Source organism: Idiotropiscis lumnitzeri, chromosome 2, assembly GCF_059441095.1.
Source record: "Idiotropiscis lumnitzeri isolate Australia: NSW breed Sydney's pygmy pipehorse chromosome 2, RoL_Ilum_1.0, whole genome shotgun sequence".
In the NCBI taxonomy this organism is placed as follows: Eukaryota; Metazoa; Chordata; class Actinopteri; order Syngnathiformes; family Syngnathidae; genus Idiotropiscis; species Idiotropiscis lumnitzeri.
In genome coordinates this window covers 5700758-5718255 of record NC_142392.1, presented here as the reverse complement: position 1 = coordinate 5718255, position 17498 = coordinate 5700758, and the positions used below count along the sequence as shown (strand labels likewise).

At 40.7% G+C, this 17498-nt stretch overlaps 1 long non-coding RNA gene across 1 annotated transcript; it reads right to left on the bottom strand.

The window, feature by feature from the left end:
• Positions 1-442: 442 nt before the first annotated feature.
• LOC148341448 (uncharacterized) lies at positions 443-17054 on the bottom strand. The gene is made up of 6 exons (XR_015842361.1): positions 17013-17054; positions 15587-15695; positions 15175-15411; positions 13438-13499; positions 2082-2126; positions 443-606 (listed from the first exon to the last, which is right to left on the bottom strand). It is a non-coding gene; the product is annotated as an uncharacterized LOC148341448 (long non-coding RNA).
• Positions 17055-17498: the final 444 nt, after the last annotated feature.

Below are 17498 nucleotides of genomic sequence, written 5' to 3'. Positions count from 1 at the left end.
TGTCCACCACCAAGTTCAACTAACGTCTGTTAGAAAACTGCAGTTGTTTGTTGATATTCAAACAGCCAGCAGCATATAATGCCAGGCAAATCATCACGGAAATATTTCAGAATGGGTTTTTTTAAAATGTGAAAAGTAAATATTTCCCGTTCAAAGGCATGTTGGAATGCGATTTGAGGACTCATTTAAACCGCATTGTGATAAAAGCACATACAGTATGTTTGTAGGCTGTTCTGAGCGTAGGCGGCTCGGGGCGGGGGTGGGCGGGGGGGTGTTAACATGTACAGTACACATGGTTTGGAGGTCTCTGGTGTTTGAACCAGTCTATTGAACCGGAGTAATTGGGAGCGCGACCGACACGCCACATTGTACGTCAAGACCGATTGCGATTGGCGTTCAGGACCGCCATCCGTTCACCTGAACATGCACTCTTTCATCCTTACATGAGCCGTGCTCACCTCCTGAACCGTTCATTCACTGCTCGCCTCGAATGGGAAGGAAGCTCATTCCATTCACCGCCGGATATCTTCGCTGAGAGGTCTTGAAGAGAATGTAGCCTAAGCCGCGGGGGCGGGGTCGCACCTTTTGCACCGTCTCGCCCCGGCCCTGGAATGGAAAAAAAAACAGCAGGTCTTTGTACAAACCCAATATGACATTTTGTCCCGCACAGAACGCCAAAGGGAAACCTTGACTCGCTCACCTTGTTGTTATATCCGGCAGCTGTACTGTAAATACGGAATAATTAAATTTTCAAACAGCCCGAATTGTCTGAAAAGCACCCGGCGACGATGTTTGTTGACTGATATTTGATTAGAGCGCTTTGCGTCTGGTTAAGAGATGAAAAAAAAAAAACAAACGCTTGGAGGCCCGCGACCTCTCGTAGAGGGAACGACGCTACTAAGAGGATTCTGCTCAGACTAGATCAGCCTGGAGCCTTTTTTACCTATTTGCTATTTACTTGAAAATCGAGTCTTGCCTTTGTTGCCACGATTGAATTTCGGCCTTGCTCCGTCTCGCACTGGCGCGTGCAGGTCGTGTTATTTTTCTTCTTCAGGCCAGAGACTGGGCCGGCAGCGCTTCTGCTGGTCGCAGCAGGCACTGCACATGATTTTCCCTTAATAGATGATCTACCAATCAACCAAACTTGAAATCCAAATTCGTTAAACTGAAGAAGTCTATGTCTTTTAATGAGATGCATAAAAAAAAAAAAGTCAAAACGGCGGGCGAGGAGGGGGTTCGCAAAAGTAAAAGCGGGAGACGGCGATGGAAGCGACGCGGCTCGCCACCAAGCTGACAGCGAGCAGGCTTGACATTTGGCCTCTCGTAATTAGCCAAGCGCCAGATTCCGTCCCGCTAAATCTGCGCCCGGGATCATTATTCTCGACGGTGTTGACTCCGCCGCATCCCGCCCGCTTAAGCCCTTCTCAGCGAGCAATCTCCGCTTGCCCCCCCCACGACCACCCCTCACGTCTTCGCTTGTCCGTAAATATTGCAGCCAAAATTACATTACAGTTTTGAGCTTGCCTCCCCCTTAATTGCTTGCCCTCCAAACACAATCTGCTTTGGCAATACATAAGATGCGATGGGAGTTAACAGCGACAGTGAGTTGGCAGCGAGGGAGCCGAGCGGCGGTCTGGGGATGTGAGGTAGGGGGGGGGGGGGGGGTTGATGGAGGTGGAGGCGGTGTGGGCTGCACTGAGACGAGGAGATAAAGTGCGGAGGGGAGTCGGAGACGAAGTGATCACACGCGGACAAGCTGGGGAGCAGCAGACAGATGCCACCGGAGCGAGCTCGTCATCCAGGGAGAGAAGATGTGATTTCCAAAGAATAGAAGCTGAGCTTCTTTTGACATTTTGGTGGGCCCGTAATTAAAAAGTTTTACACACCGTTAACTCAAAGCAGTATTTCTGTCTTTGTGTTCTGAAAAATTGTATAACTGTGGAGTTTTGAAATTATTTATTGTAGTGTGATGATCACAAAATCCTCGCAAATGGACAGGGGGGTGTAGACTTTATATAGCCACTTTTGGGATATCAATACATAAAACGAAAACAGAATTAAAGGCGTTGATTTCATTTTACCTGAATATTAGCAGCGTCGAAGACCAACAGTCGCTTGTGGACTGCCTGAAAAAATAAAAATAAAAAAGCGTTAAAAGTTAAGATCACATTCGAAATTGATTCATTCGAGAAAGTTTCGACAAACTTATAAATCAACCCAAGTTACAGATAAAAGCTCGCTTTTAACTCATTCACTACCATTGACGGATATACAAGTCAAAAAAAGTACATTTACTTTACCGAGCATGACGGTGAATGCTTTAAAGTCTTTATGTTAAAAATCAGGTGGACTATTTAGCGGCGAGTCCAAAAAGGCAGCATTAATATTCAGCACAGTACCATCAGCCGCATTGCCACCCTCTCATCCCTGTCAGTGCCAGGTGTTGTGAATCACTAATGTGAGCCTTCACACGTTTGTAATGTACACAAAAAAAAAAAAAATTAAAAAAAAGTAATGCTCTCATTTGGTGCCCAAACAGGAGCGCTCGGCTTTGTGAACGCATTTCTGATTGAATCGGCCGCGCAGACGACGTTAAGACAACTTGTGTCATATCACTTATGCTTTTTTGCTTGACTTTAACACCCGCGCAGGGAGCGTTTGAGGAATGTTTCAGGGTCGATGGGAAAACGCTTGATGTGGTTTTGGATCATCGACAACGGGCAAAGTTCAACTGAACATCTTTTGGATTTCTAAATAAAGTTGTTTCCATTTTTGTTAATGAAATAAAGTAAAAAAAGAGGATGCTTTTTTAGAAAACAAAAACAGACTGAAACGTCATCTTGTGTTTTTAAAACTAACCAAAACATGGAGAGCATTTGTTTTCATTTTTGTAAATTAATTAATGGCGGTTAATTTTCAACATTTATTTTTGATATTTCGTTTTTCCCGAAGGAAGAAGAATTGTAGTCTTGCACTCGACAAATACTGCATTTATCAAAAAACTAAAACTAATACTTTAATAATTTTCTAAGAAAATAATTATGTCTTAAATTAGTCAGAATAAAAAATAAAACAATAAAACTAATAAAAACAACACAAAAACCCAGCATTTTCTAAAAAATAAAAAATAAAAATCACTTAAAAAATTAAAACTGACACTAAAAAAATAATAAAAATGAGACTAAAAATAAAACTCACAAAAAATGAAAGAAATCATTTTTAAAACGTCTCGGTGAATAATTTGGGATCCAAATAAAAAAAAATAAATAAAAAAAAATACAACTTTTTTTCCAGAGCAAAAAATCACCCGGTGTGCACCACCAGCATAAAAAAAAATAAATTAAAAAAAAACTTGCTCCCCCAAGCTCCTTTTCTCTTCTTCGCCAAAGTGTTGGCGAGACCAAGTCGCGTCTTGCCGAGCGAGCCCATCACAAAGCGTCGGCTAATCTGTGAGATTGTGACAGGGGCTCGCTTCCGCCGTAAATCTGCCTGCCTGCCATTAAACGCTAATCCTCATGGGTGATGATGAGCGAGGACAGGGGGGGGGGGGTTGGGGTATGCGACCACTGAGGTTGCCTGTAAATATCAATAACAAATAAGAAAAGCGTGGCACGAGACCCTCATCCAGCCCGTTTCGGCCCCCCCATCCTTTATCGTGCTTTGGGGGGGGGGCAGGATTGGACTGGGAGTTAATCCCCGTCGCTGTTATGACAGTCAATTAGCAGAGAAGAATGTAGTTGGACTGCTTAAAAGTAAACGTGCATGATTTCTTGTGTGAGTGGTGGCGAGGGGGGGGGTCTACTTTGTGTGTGTGTGTGTGTGTGTGTGTGTGATTGGAGATGTTCTATAATGACAACTATCTCTCTGTCAGCTCCCCTGGAGAGCAGATGGGACATGAGCCTGCCAATGAGACAAGAAGAAAGAGTGTGTGTGTGTGTGTGCATCAGTCATGCATATGCACACACACACACACACACACACACATGCGTAAGTGTGTGAGTGTGTCGTTTCTGTACATGCTGCAGCTCGCCGTACTTCCACATTTGGACAGTTTGAAAAGCGAGTTGACAGCAGTACATTTTGTACGTGACATGAGTCATACGGCGCAAGGCACTCGCGACAAATTGAACGAGGTGTTGTTTAGCGGTAAGGAAGAAAAAAATATTTGAACTTGCAGGTCTCGAATGCGTTCAAGGGAAAACTTTTTGAGTGTTTATCAGTCACATTTGGGACGGAATTGAAAGTTTGCGCCAATTACTGGCGAGGATTTCTCGCTATTTTGGTTAAGTTTTAGTTTTTCGCACTTTTTTGGGGAGGTTTTACTCTGATCAATAGTGCCAATAATGAAGGATCTAAGAGCAACAGATGGATCGTTTTGGGTGTTTGCGACAAGTCTGCCATCGGTTCCAATTTTGACAAAAAGTTTTTCTCTTCACGACAAGACAGATTGTACTTATTTGCTCTTATGGACTTTTTTTTTTTTTCGGAATTCCGTTCAAAGAGCTGCATTCTTTGTGTCTCATTTTTCAACTTGCTGCAGCATCACGCAATAAATTAGTAATTAATTCAAAAATTAAGTAAAAAAAAAAAAGTGTCCTTAAATTAAAAAAATATTTTTAAATAATAAAAAAAATCAATTAATACGTAACTGTCGAGAGGAACCCAACTTCTCCATTTTTTAATTTTTTTATTAATTTATTTTTTTATATCTATCCTAACCTTTCTTCACCCAGCTCGTCAGTTTAATTTAGGTTCGCAAACCGCCGCTATGACTAACACATCCCTGCAGGTGGCGGCGTTGCATTGCTTCGTATTTGTGATCAGCACAGCTTTTGAGTAGAGGAAAAAGATTCAAAGGTGAATGTCGGTTGATCATGAGGGAGAGAAATGGAAACATGATTGAAGTCTGGCTTTTTTTTTTAACAAAATATATGCATGGTATAAACAAAGTATGCGTCGCAATCGGTTCATTGGGTGGATGGCAAAAGCTTTCTCAGTTTTCTTGTTGTTGTTTTATAATATGAGCTGTCAAAAAAAAAATATGCGTTTTCTCTACGTTTGGTCAGAAACCTTTTTTTTTTTTTTTTTAAGGGAAAAATCTAAAAAAAACAATACTATGGTTTGACAATCCTCTTTTTTTTTATTGTATTTTTTTCCACTTCAAACATTCTTTGAAGTCTTATGTTTGAATGTTGAACCACTGTACAAGGTTCTTTGGAACATTTTAGTACAATTGCAGATGACTTCTAAAGGACAAAAGAAGTTTATGTTTGCTTGTTTGATGTAAAAATCGGATAAACAGCCGCACGTTTTAACTTGCCCGTTGAGGTTAAGTCATTGACTTTTGATATGTCCTTAGAAGGATTTAGTAGACCCTGCAAAAAAAAAAAAAAGAGCTATGGGAAATCAAATGTGTTATCTTCAAACATGCCGAAAATACTTGGGGACAAATAAATCCGAGTTTGTTTATGTGGTTGAAAAAAAAAAAAAAAATGGCAGCGGAAACCATCAACATCTCGTGAGGGGAAAGTCGAGGGGCAGCCACCCAGGTGCCCTGAACCCGAAACGAGGAGGCTAAACTGGGCCGCGGGGTGTCCTCCCGGTCCCTCGGATGCCTTTCCCAGTGGCGAGAGGATCCGGAGGCCGGTCCACCCCCCAAAAAAAAAAAAAAGAAAAAGTCAGCCCAGGGGAGCGGGACAATCGCCAAGTATGCGTGTTCATGTGGTAATGCAATCAACATCACATCCTACTGCGAGTTATGAAGGCGCACTTGTGCCCATAAACCCCGCTGAACTGTGCGCAAACATTCCTGTATACATACACACGCGTGAATGCACATCTGTTCGGGTGGCTTCGAAGAGCCGAACTGAAGAAGAACTTTGCATTGTGACAGGGGGGAAAAAATTTTTTTTTTAAAAATCGGTCAATATTTACCCTCCTCTCTCAATGGGCTCGAATCGACCATAAGTCAACGAGTTGAAACGTTTGCGACCCTCAGAGGCTCGAGAGCGGGGCGAGGTCACGAAAATCGAGATCACGGCTTCATTTTAATATATTTATTTTATTTTTGGTGGCACAGAGCGTCCTTAAAATGAAAAGAAAAAGAGAAAAGCGCGCGGGAGTTTTTGGCTTTTGGTATAATTGAAGCAGAATTCCACTTTTTATTAAAAATGAAAAGTTTACATTTTGGAATGGATTAAAATGCCGTTGAACGTCGTTTCATGTTCCTTCAACTTTTTATTGCGCAATACCTTTCTGTGACTCTTCCAGTCTTTTTTTTTTTTTTTTTTTTGCAACTCCCCACAAGACGCTCAAGCTTAACCCTACGACTACACAAAGAGACAGAAACAAACTAGACAGGTTTTTTTTTTTTGTATTTTTATTTTTTTTTTCCAACGCTGAACATTTGTTAATAATCGCATAAAAATATGTTGACAGGATATCAGGATAAAATCTATGAAAATACGAGAAAACTTGGACGTTCCTCCCCGCAGTTTGATCCTTTTGTGGTTAAATATGCTTGAATGCTGCTCTGAGTGTTATAGGTCACATTAATTGCGTCGAATAGTTTTTAAATGTGTCACCACCGCGCCGTCGGTGTATTTCCCCGTGCGCGCTAATTACCTGTAGGCTGCTGGTCAACGGGGCTTGTCGAGTGAGGTCGAGCGAGCGAGCGGCGCGCCGCGCGCACACTTAAACACACACGCCGCCGCGTGTCGCCGCCAAGACCACGCCGGAGCCAAGATGGTGTGTTTCGAATAAGAAAAAACACTTTGTTGACGCTTTAGGGCGAAAAGAGGGCAAAGTCATCGCTGCCTCCCCAACCGGCCGACGCCGCGTCGTCAACATGCGGAGTCAGCGTCTCGCGGCTGACAGAAGTACTGCGCAAAGAGTTCGTTCGTCACATGCAATCGGGTTCGGACGATGACGATGTTTGCGTTTTAATCTGGTGGGTGAGAGGGGTGGAAAAACTGAAAATCTATGGGTGGGCAAACTTTTTGATTCGTGGGTCACAATGGGTTCTAAGATTTGACAGAGATGACGGACCGGGACAAGATGGATTTCTTTTTTGGTAACCTCACCTTATCGGTGAAAAAAATACATTTAGTAAAGGGAGAAAACATGCGTTGATTTTAAATGACCAAAAGCATTGCAAAAAAATATATATATTTGTCTTCGAGTGCGCCTCCTAGTGGGGACACATCAGAATTACAGGGAAAATAAAACCAGGTTTATTCATTCTAATACAATACAACTTTATTTTACTTACATTTTTTCAATTTCGGCGGGCCGGATTAAACATTTTATGGACCGTATGTGGCCCCCGTGCCATAGTTTGCACATGCCTGACATCATGTTTATTTCTTTGAACCCTCCAAATCGCACATTTTCAAGCATCCGTTTGTCATTCCCAGTTGGAGTTTGTGATAAAAACCGACCCAGAAAACAAAAGGCAATTAAATATTGCGCACTCGCCACTAGCTTACGGCTAACATCTAATGGAAAACGCCTCAGACTGGCTAACGCATTTAGCATAGTTGTTAATATGAACCTTTAACTGCTACGTCAACACCTACGAGCCATACAACAACATGCACAGGTACGGAAAGCTTTCAGTAGTTGGGGACCTTCTCTGCCACAAGTTTAAATTCGGACTTGCTTATATGCGGTAAAAATAAACACGGGAACTTTTTTTTTTTTTTTTAAATCCCGATATATTGGTGGCGATGACGATGGACCGCGTTCAAAGGGAAATGTCTTTTCTTGGAAATAATCCCGCAGGGTTTGGTGGGAGTACATCTGTGAATAGGGACGCTTAATATCAGATGCTATTTTTTTTTTTTCCCTCAGAGCATCCAGATGATAAGGACACGCCCACCCATAACACCCTCAATCTGACACACAAATCTATTTTTTTTTTTTTTATCATTTATCCCTTAAGTCGCCTGTTTTTTATTTTTATTTTTTTTTTTTTGTGTCCGTATAATTCCTTTATTCTTCACACCCAAATCAAGTGGCTCTGCGCGCGGCAGATAAATAGGAATTCCAAAACTCCAATGGTTCATTTGTCATGGTGTGAATTTCCAAGAGTGGAATCTGGAAATAGCTCGAGTGTTCAAGCGCAGTTGCAGCCTGGGGCTCGGTGGCATGTAGGAGGCTTTGGTGATATTTGCTTTTTGCATATTTTCTACTAGGGGGCTTTTTTTTGGGGGGGGGGGGGGGTTATATCCACTTTTCCCATTGCAAAACACACCGAATAGATTGCATGTGTGTTCTGAGCTGCGCGTCGTAGGAGGCTTCGGCCCATTATTTTGCTATGACATTACAGTTTTAATTGAATTGAATGCAATTTATTCTTAAGAAAACTTTTAATTAAGCGCCATATGGACACATAGCGGAGTAGTGGCCTCCGTGATATTCCCTCGGGGACATTTGCTGCATAATTAACAATATGAACTGTAATGACACACTGAGATTTCACGGGCAAAAAAAAAATAAAAAATTTGCTCTAAATAAGCGACGCCATTATTACCGAGCCACGCAGGGGTTTGGACGGGTTCTCCAGGGACCATGGGATTCCTGGAGTGGAACCCGGGGAGCGGAGACGTGGAGCGAGCGCAATGTCAGGAAGGATGGGAGGAAAAGAGGATGCGTGGGTTTAAGTGGACAAATGGCAACGACGGCCGGAGAAATGAGTTTAAATTCTGTTCTGGTTCGGCCTCAATGGAGTGAATGAGGTTGAGGTCAGGGACGGTCGTTTCAGGCAATTTCATTTCAATAATCCGCTCAACTACAAGCAGCTTCTTGGCAAATAGTGAATAATTAATAAAAAAAAATAAATAAATAAATGACAATTTCCAGTTGAAGTTTACTTTGGAACAAGAATGCATTGACATGCTAACATTAGCTAGCATTGATAGTCGCCCGTTCAAGGAAAGAAATATTTTGAGCAACGTATGCAGATATTAACTAATACTCAAAGGCATATATTCTTTATACTATCAGAGAAACATTTTGGTGACTTCTGCTTAGTTGCTGATGTTGTAATTATTTTTTTGAATTAAAATAAATTGATTGTATTGTATTATTGTATGTATGCAAACTACTAGTCCACTATGCTACCCATCATAATAAATCTGGTGTGGGCAAAATGTGGCCCGGGGGCCACATGTGGCCCGTTAAACGTTTTAATCCGGCCCGCAGAACTTGAAAAAAATTTCAATTAATAAACTTTGTTAATGTTTTATTTTCTAAATACTGTGGTTTTTTTTTATACATATATATTGTTGTAATGTTTTTGTTCACTTTCATTTAAAATTAATCTACTCCATCCATCTGCTCCCCTCTGTCAAATTTTAGAATCCATTGTGGCCCGCCAATCAAAAAGTTTGCCCACCCCTGTAATAAATATACTTGTTACATAGTAATTACATAGTTAAATTGTCACGAATGTTTTTTTTTAATGGAGAAATAAAAAAATCTTACGCATCATATTAGAGAAAAATAGTTTCAATGAAAAACTTTAACTTGAGCTCGTAAGTACATCAACACTGCATATAGTGAGGAGGCAGGATTATTACATAAACGTGCCTTCAAATACTCCCCCCCCAAAAAAAAGCCCTGCGCTTTAGTTGCACGACTGTCACAAGCACACATTTTAACACAGCTTGATAGTTTGCAGGTAGAAGACAAGCGCCGAGATGTCAAGAAAAGTTAGCAAACAAGGTGAGCGAAAAGGAAGGACCGGTTCGGCTTAATCGCCCCCCCCCCCGAACAAGAACAAACTCATTTCCAGAGCGGCGGCAGACTTGAAAACAATTATCAACCGTCTCCATCGCCGGCGTGGAAAAGTAGCCTGTTTTGTAGGGGGCTCTTTGTTTTTCTCAAGGACATCTTCATTATTTCAGATGAGACCCATTTCAGACCAAATAAAGACTTTCTCTCTCGGCGCTGTCACGCTCGCTGCGGCTGTGATGTCTGCATCTGAGGGGATGTGAAAACATGTTTGAAAAGGAGTCTGATGAAAGCACTTCTAGGCCACTAATGCATGTTCATTAAGTTCAAATTCGCTTTTATTTCTGTCTCCTTTTCACATTCGAGTCCAGGTGCTAATATCCGTGTTGTTGTTTTTTTTTTTTTTTCCCCCTATTCTTTCGTCCAAAAAAAAAAAATATCTCACAGTCAATGACATCTGTTCTTTTTTTCCCAAAAAACTCGCGTCGGTAACAAAACAAGCCGAAAGAAAGAAGAGGGCCTTTTATGCCACGCGTGCTATTTTTTTTATTTTTTTTTTTTTTTTTGCAGAACGTGAGTCATCTAAATGTTTCGCGCCTTGCATTCTCCGAAAAAGTCGTTGGGCCGGGAGGTCAAACGCAAATGGAAAATAAACAGATAAGGTGCCGTCTCACCTACCCGCATGCTCGCACAATGAATGACCTCTGTGTGTGTCGATGAAAGCAACGCAAACACAAACTCCGCCGCATGCAAACACAACACACTTCAAATGGCCTTCGAGAGCGCCGCATTCCACATTTAATTGGGAGTGGGAATGAGGAAGGGGGGGTGAGGAAAGAAAAAAAAAAAAAAAACAACAAGAAAACGCAGCATACTGCCACCCTCCAAAGTAAACTCCTCACAGCCAATCGGATGAGGACGTGTCTCCGGGGGGGGGGAAATAGGCACACATGACCTCTTGTTACTGACCCCAAACTCAAGTGTAAACATGTTTTGTGAAGCGGAAAGTACATTGAAGTCCTTTGACAACCTCGAAAGACACTATGGTGTGTTTAACGTTCAATTCCATTTAATTTCCAACGCCAGGTATCTGAAGGCACTTCACATAATTACGGAGCAGGTCTGCTCACACGTTGAGAGACCAACTGAAAATATCGCTCATGGAAACTTCGAACAGACTCGGAGTGGGGCTGCCGTCGGAATCGGACGGTCGGGTGCAGATAGAATGAAAATAGTGAGAAAGAGAAAGTGAAGAAATTTAATTAGCAATAATAACATGACGGGGATTAACGGTATTATATAAATTGAGGTGCAGTCGATTAATCGGACGATATTAGCGCTTTTAATGTCGGGATTTTTTTTTTTTTTTGCTGATTTTTATTTTTATTACTTATATATGTATTTTTTTAAATTAACACATTTAACATTAAAATACACAGAGGGGCAAAAAAAAGGCGATTTTTGCCGATTTTTGTCGATTTTTCTCCCCGTTGTTAAATCAATCAAACGCTAAGAGACAAAGTATTCTAAAACAGTCAAATATTCCGCTTGTAATTCACAATTGCTGCAAGCATTAAGCAACCAGAAAAAATAATAATAATAATTAATCAGTCGATTAAATCGGTTATCTGAGTTTTATTCTGCTAAATATGAAAGTTCCGACATCAAGTCAAGCGCGGCTGGAGGAATTAATGTCTTGTGACGCCGTCGCAAGTGGGCCAGAAGACTTTACGGAATGGGACACGCAAATCGCAAAAATAATTCCTACTCCAGCTTGTGATGTCACTCACGAGGCCACGCCCCTTGTAAAGCACACAATCGACGCACGGGTGCGACAGTGAGGGCCGAAATTACACTTTATCATACCAGTAAATTTCATACGACACAGTTCAATTTTTCTTGATTGAAAAGTCATTTTTCAAATATTAATGAGAATTATTAAATAAATAAATAAATTCAACCGCACCCAGAGATGATTATGAACATTAGATCAGAAGCTAAACGTGTGCCGCTCAAAATCAAAGAAGCCGAGGTGCTTTTTTTTTTTTTGCTTTGTGCAAGACTTGATGTCATCCAAATACTCGTTTATTTGAGTATATTTTCTTCTAGTCGCTGCGGCAACGTCACTGGCGCAATCTGTACACTTTAATTCACAGTTTGAGTCCACATGGGAAATTTGATGTAAGCTTTTGCGAGCACAAAAGGGCACTTGAGTTGTATTACATTTACGTACACGGCGTTATTAATTTTGACACTTTGTGGGCAAACGGACAAGTCGATAATGCCGTTTCAGGCTCACGGTTGACATAATCTAGGACATTTGTTGTTGAGTTTAATTTTTCAATCCATGATTTAGACGCTGCAATAAATAAAGTGTGTCTGAATGCAATCTGGATTAAAACCTTTATAATTGTACGCATTTATCCATGAAAATCCACAGCTGAAATGTTTTAAGAGGATGTGAGTTTTTATTTAACAGACACACACACACATTTATATACAGAGGGAAGGAGGGGGGGGGGGGACATCTGTGCTTGAACGCTGACCAAAAACAGAAAAAAAAAAATCCACAGCGACTTCACTCACAATTCAATTTTGTTGGAAGTGCGAGAATTTGTTTCAAGTTGATGGCAACAGCCTCCATTTTGAGTTGACTTTGATATCACTCTGCGAAGAGTGAAATGTGCGCAGAAGTGTTGCGTTCAGGGCCTGCCATCTGTACCGTCTCCAACTGCAAAGCACTCGAGATGCTCGCTCACTGCTCGCCACCAAAAATATAAAGCGGCTCTTAAGCGGGTCATTGCTGACATCTATCGGCCGGACGGGGAACGACAGGCACATTTCAACTTCTTTTTTTTTCCCAAGTTTTTTGGGGAGTATTTCAAGCACATTTAGTTTAGTTGGTTGTGTGCGCTTCTTTTAATTAAAAATTATTTTAACGGGCTCAATCAGAGAAATAAAATTATTCCAAACTAATTGAGATAATAATTAAAAACATAAATGGTTATTAAAAGTCCAACCGTTACATCACATTTTCAATAATCCATGTTTCTTTTTCCAAATCTGACTCTGCCAAGGACCAAATTTGGACCATAAATCAATAAACTAAGCTTGACAAATTGGGATTCCCGCTGCAAAATATCTATTTTATTAAAAAAGCATCTCATCCGTATAGTTTTTATTTACGGGTCGCAACGCAGATTTCTCTTGGGACGCACAAACGGAGATTTACTCGCTGCATTTGTGCGCAGTGAATGCATCTTGGTGTTTACTGACCATAGCATCAGTGACAAATCGGGCTGCCGTACAATAATCCCTCTCTGTCTCAAGTCGGGAAATCTTATGACGTGCACGCCAGGAACGAGATAAAAGCAGGCAGAATGGGTGTTAAAATTTTTTTTTTTTTTTAAATAAATAAATAAAAAACACGAATAAAAAAAAGCGCTAATGCTTCCATAGAAACTGTCGCTTTAGACAACTCATCTGTCAGCTCATGAAGTGCACGTCTGTTGAGGAATTAGTCCAACTGACTCACTAAGTATGGAGAAAATGGCTGGGGGGGTGTGTGTAAAGGGGGGCGGGGGGGGGGGGGGGGGGTAATGTAAAGAATAAATCCACCAAAGACTGAGATTCAAAACACATTAAAAGATGTAAAAAGGTTCCATTTGTGTTACGTGCATGCGTAAAATAGAACCGTTTTACCTGTCTTTGACACGGACGGTCTCAGGTGTGACGACGCAGCTGCCGCCTCTTGTCCTCAAAAACTGTAAAAAATAAATAAATAAATAAATAACGTTTGAGAAACATTTTTGTTTTAGATTGTTCACGTCGCATTCAGGTGCGCTTTGGTCCAATTACGGATTGGCCAGCTGCTTCGCAGTGCGCTAATGGATTCTTTGGGGTCGCGGCGTTTTTGGTTGTGCACGTGCGCCGATGAGAAGATTTCGGGGTTTGGATGGTAAATGCATCAAAAAAAAAAAAATAAATAAATAAAATAAATAAATAACTAAATAAACTAAAACAAAATGCTTGTGTTTTCTCCTCATTTGCATCCTCGCCTAAGAGCACCTGCGGCGATGAAATGCAAAATAGGATACTCAAAAGCGTCGGTCGCCGTGGCTTGCGTGGTTCTGGCAGCGGTGGGAAGTAATGGAGTACAAATACTTAGGTAGTGCTCTTGAAAAATGTCAACTCTGTTACTAAGCTCACATCGTTTGCTGTTTGGATGCACAGGCAGTCAATTGATGTGCAAAACAAATAAATAAATAAATATGACTCGTGGAAAAAGTAACTTAGGTACTTCACTGGTTACTTGATTTTAAAACGTATTCACTGCCAATTACAGGTGTAAAAGCCCAAAAAAAAAGTTTTTTTTTGTTTTTTTTTTCCTGGGCTGGCAAGTGAATGAGCTTATCACTCATTTGTTACAGACGACTCGATTTTAAAAGTAACCAATTGACGTTAGTGGTTACTTGCTTAAGTTACTTTCCTGATTGGTTTTGAAGGCAACTTAGTTAACGACGACTTGAGTTTAAATATATTAACCGCGTTACATTTCTGATTATTTGCTCTGGAAAGTAAGTAACTTTTCTGAAAGTAGTCACTCTACCGATGACTTGATTGTAACAGTAACCCAGTTGCATTATTGATTACTTAATTTTGGAAGTAACTTTACTGATTATATTTGTATTTTTTATTACTTTATTCATTTTACTGCTGATGACTTGATTTGAAAAGGAACCAAGTAAGATTACGAGTGTTAATAAATTACTTTGGGCGGACAACACCGCTTAGCATAAAAATGACAACTGGTTTTTCAAGCGCAGTTTTAACGGTAACTTTGAAAGAATAAAGTTATATTAAAAAAAAATAAAGTATTTTTGGACTTCATCGAACATAGACGGTTGATTTGTTATTATTTTAAAAAAATGACTTTCTAGACTTCACTTAAAGGGGAAGTCATCCCATACTCTGTACTTTTTTTTTTTTTTTTTTTTAACTTTGGGCCACCTCTGTGTTCCGATGAAAGCCCAATCTCATTCTCGGCGCATTCTTGCTCATTGTTGCCTCATAAATGTGACGCTTTGCCGTCTGGGAACCGACAATAAGCAACAAAAGAGCCGCGACGCCCGACATTTTCTTTCTTGTGAGAATGCAAGCGAACAATGCGCGTTGAATTGGAAACTCCAGACAAACGGGCTGGAGCTGTTGTTCTGCTTTACGGAGAGGATGAGCGCTATTTGAGCTCGTGGGCCCCGCTGAGCAGGAGGAGAAAGGCAAAAGTGAAGAAAAAAAGAACGGCGACGTGACGACAACCCCGTTTGATCCTGAGGGATGTGTGCGAGCGTTTGAAGGCGACAATCCCTTTTTGTGATGATAACACGTGTTTTTGTTTTTCGTTTTTTTTTCTGGAGTGCACGCACTCATCCTCCCACTTACCGCTTTCGCGCTATTGTATTATGGGCAGCTGCGATGGCATTGTAGCGCCCGCCCGCTAATCTGGAAGCGAAATCTTTAGGGCCCGACGTGGTTATGAGCAGCTGTCTGCGTTGTGGGAAGCGCCGCTAATCTGCCTCGGTATCTTTGAGCCCCCTCGTTTAGCTCGCTGATCCTCTCCCATTATGCCTCCCGCATCATCGAAATGTGCCGCCGAGCTTGGCAAGCTGTGTCGGAATGCTGTATGGATAAAAAAAAAAGAAGCAACTCTATACAAGGTTTTGAAAACTACACTAAGTTGTCATTGGACTTTATAAAAGTCATCTTCAAAGTAACTGAGTTTAAAAAAAAAAAGAAACGCCGTTAGCCATGGCTAATATTTGCATCTGGCAAAACAAAGTGCAGCTCTGCTTACCTCTTTGGCTTGGACATGAGAGCAGGTTTCAGACGGTGGAGTCCAGCAGATTGAAGGTGGCTGTGAATCTTCACCCAGCCTTCTGTAGGTGATTTTGACAAATTAAAATCTGCAAAAAAAAAAGCAAACAGACTCCTCAAAAAAAAAATGGCAAAAAAAAAAAAAAAAAGCCAATTTTTCTCACTGTTGTCAAGTTCAACAAATACTAAAGGACGACGAATCTGTTAAGGGACCCTAAATCAGGATCAGCCGCACAAATAAATACATCGTGGGTTGCGCAATTTCACACTTGACAGTTGGACAGGCACTCCAGATGAACAATTTGTCGAAAAGTGATTATTACATCTCGCTGCAAAATTGCCAAAGTCATTTTAAAACATCCTCAACAATATCTGTGCTTGCTAAAAATAAAAATAAAAAATGTTTTTGCTCCGCTTCCGTGTTGTCTCACTCAACCAGATCACGGTAGCTGCAAATCACCGCCAATTGCGGCAAGTACCATCGTGTGGGCCGCTAATGTGTGTCCTACGGTGCTTAATGGAGGCCATTCATCAGGTTTAAGTAGTGTGCACCACCCCTTTGCAATTAATACTGTGCTCATTATTGTTTAGCTCCCATTAAGTTTGCATGTTGACTAGTGGATGCAGGATAGAAACCATACACTGAATGTATTCTGCATACTTGAGGAAGAATAGTTGTGCAATCTTTGCAGGAGAACAAGGGAGAAAAGACATTGGATTGTGTTGTTAATTAATGTCTGTGATATTTTTGCAGATGAGTGGAGGAGGGAGATAATTGAATTATAGTCATAATAAGTGAGCTGGCAATGCACCGCTATAATTGTCTGAATGCATAAGACTTGAAAAAGACCAAAAAAAAGTAGGTCTTACATTGTTACTGGGGAATGATAAGAGGTTTTAGATTGTTTTTTAATTGAACTGAGCATTATTGCGCAATGTCAATGCGTTTTCCGTGCAAAGTCATTTTTACAGCAGAACAAATGTGAAATAAGTTAGTCAGCAATATTTAGCGAAAACGGACAGTTTATTTTCGATGTTGTTATGTCTTCAAGTAAAACAGGTCATGAGTCGTTTTTATTTGACATCATTTATTTTTGGGGAATATTTTTTTCAATGTCACAAATACTCAGGCACCTCGGATAAATTATTGCGGGATTCTTTACAATTGTAAATGACTAATTTAGTTTTTGTATGACTCTATTTGCAAGACGAGGGTTGCTAATCATACTAACGTTGAAGTTGATGCTAGCTGTTATGCTAACTTTTTTTTTTTAACAAAGGTATATAATGGGAGACAATATTAATATACATATCATGAGCAACGACGTTACGTCGGTTGGAGTGGCACAACTTTACGGGTGGCAGTGTTTATAAAAATATGAAAATTAAAAAGCGAGCGGACTCACCGTCCTTCAGCAGGTGTCACACCGGCTGTCAACGTAATTGGGTTTGATGACGTCATCTGCTCACTAGTTTTCCTCTTTTTAGATTTTAGTTACAGGGTTGCCTTTCTTGGGACACGACTATAGTGCATACTATTACTTAAAATGTCGGCCATAAAAATAAAAAAAAAATAAAAAATTAAATGTCTGTGACGAAAAAATAAAAATGTCTGACATTATCCTGTCATGACTGCCATGGCTAATTACACTTAAATGTTATACTTGTGTCACGGCTCTCTGTGGGAAGTATAAATCTTAACTCGTTAATTTTAGATTTGTGTAAATACCGTACTTGATCAACCAATTTATGCACCTGATGTTTACGTGACTCTGCTGCCATCTTGTGGTGAATGGAGGCGTTGCTCACAATTGCCTCTCTCAAAATCTGGTCAATGAGGCCGCCTGGCGGGCAAATGGTGTAATTACAAGAACCTTTCGCGTAAAAAACAA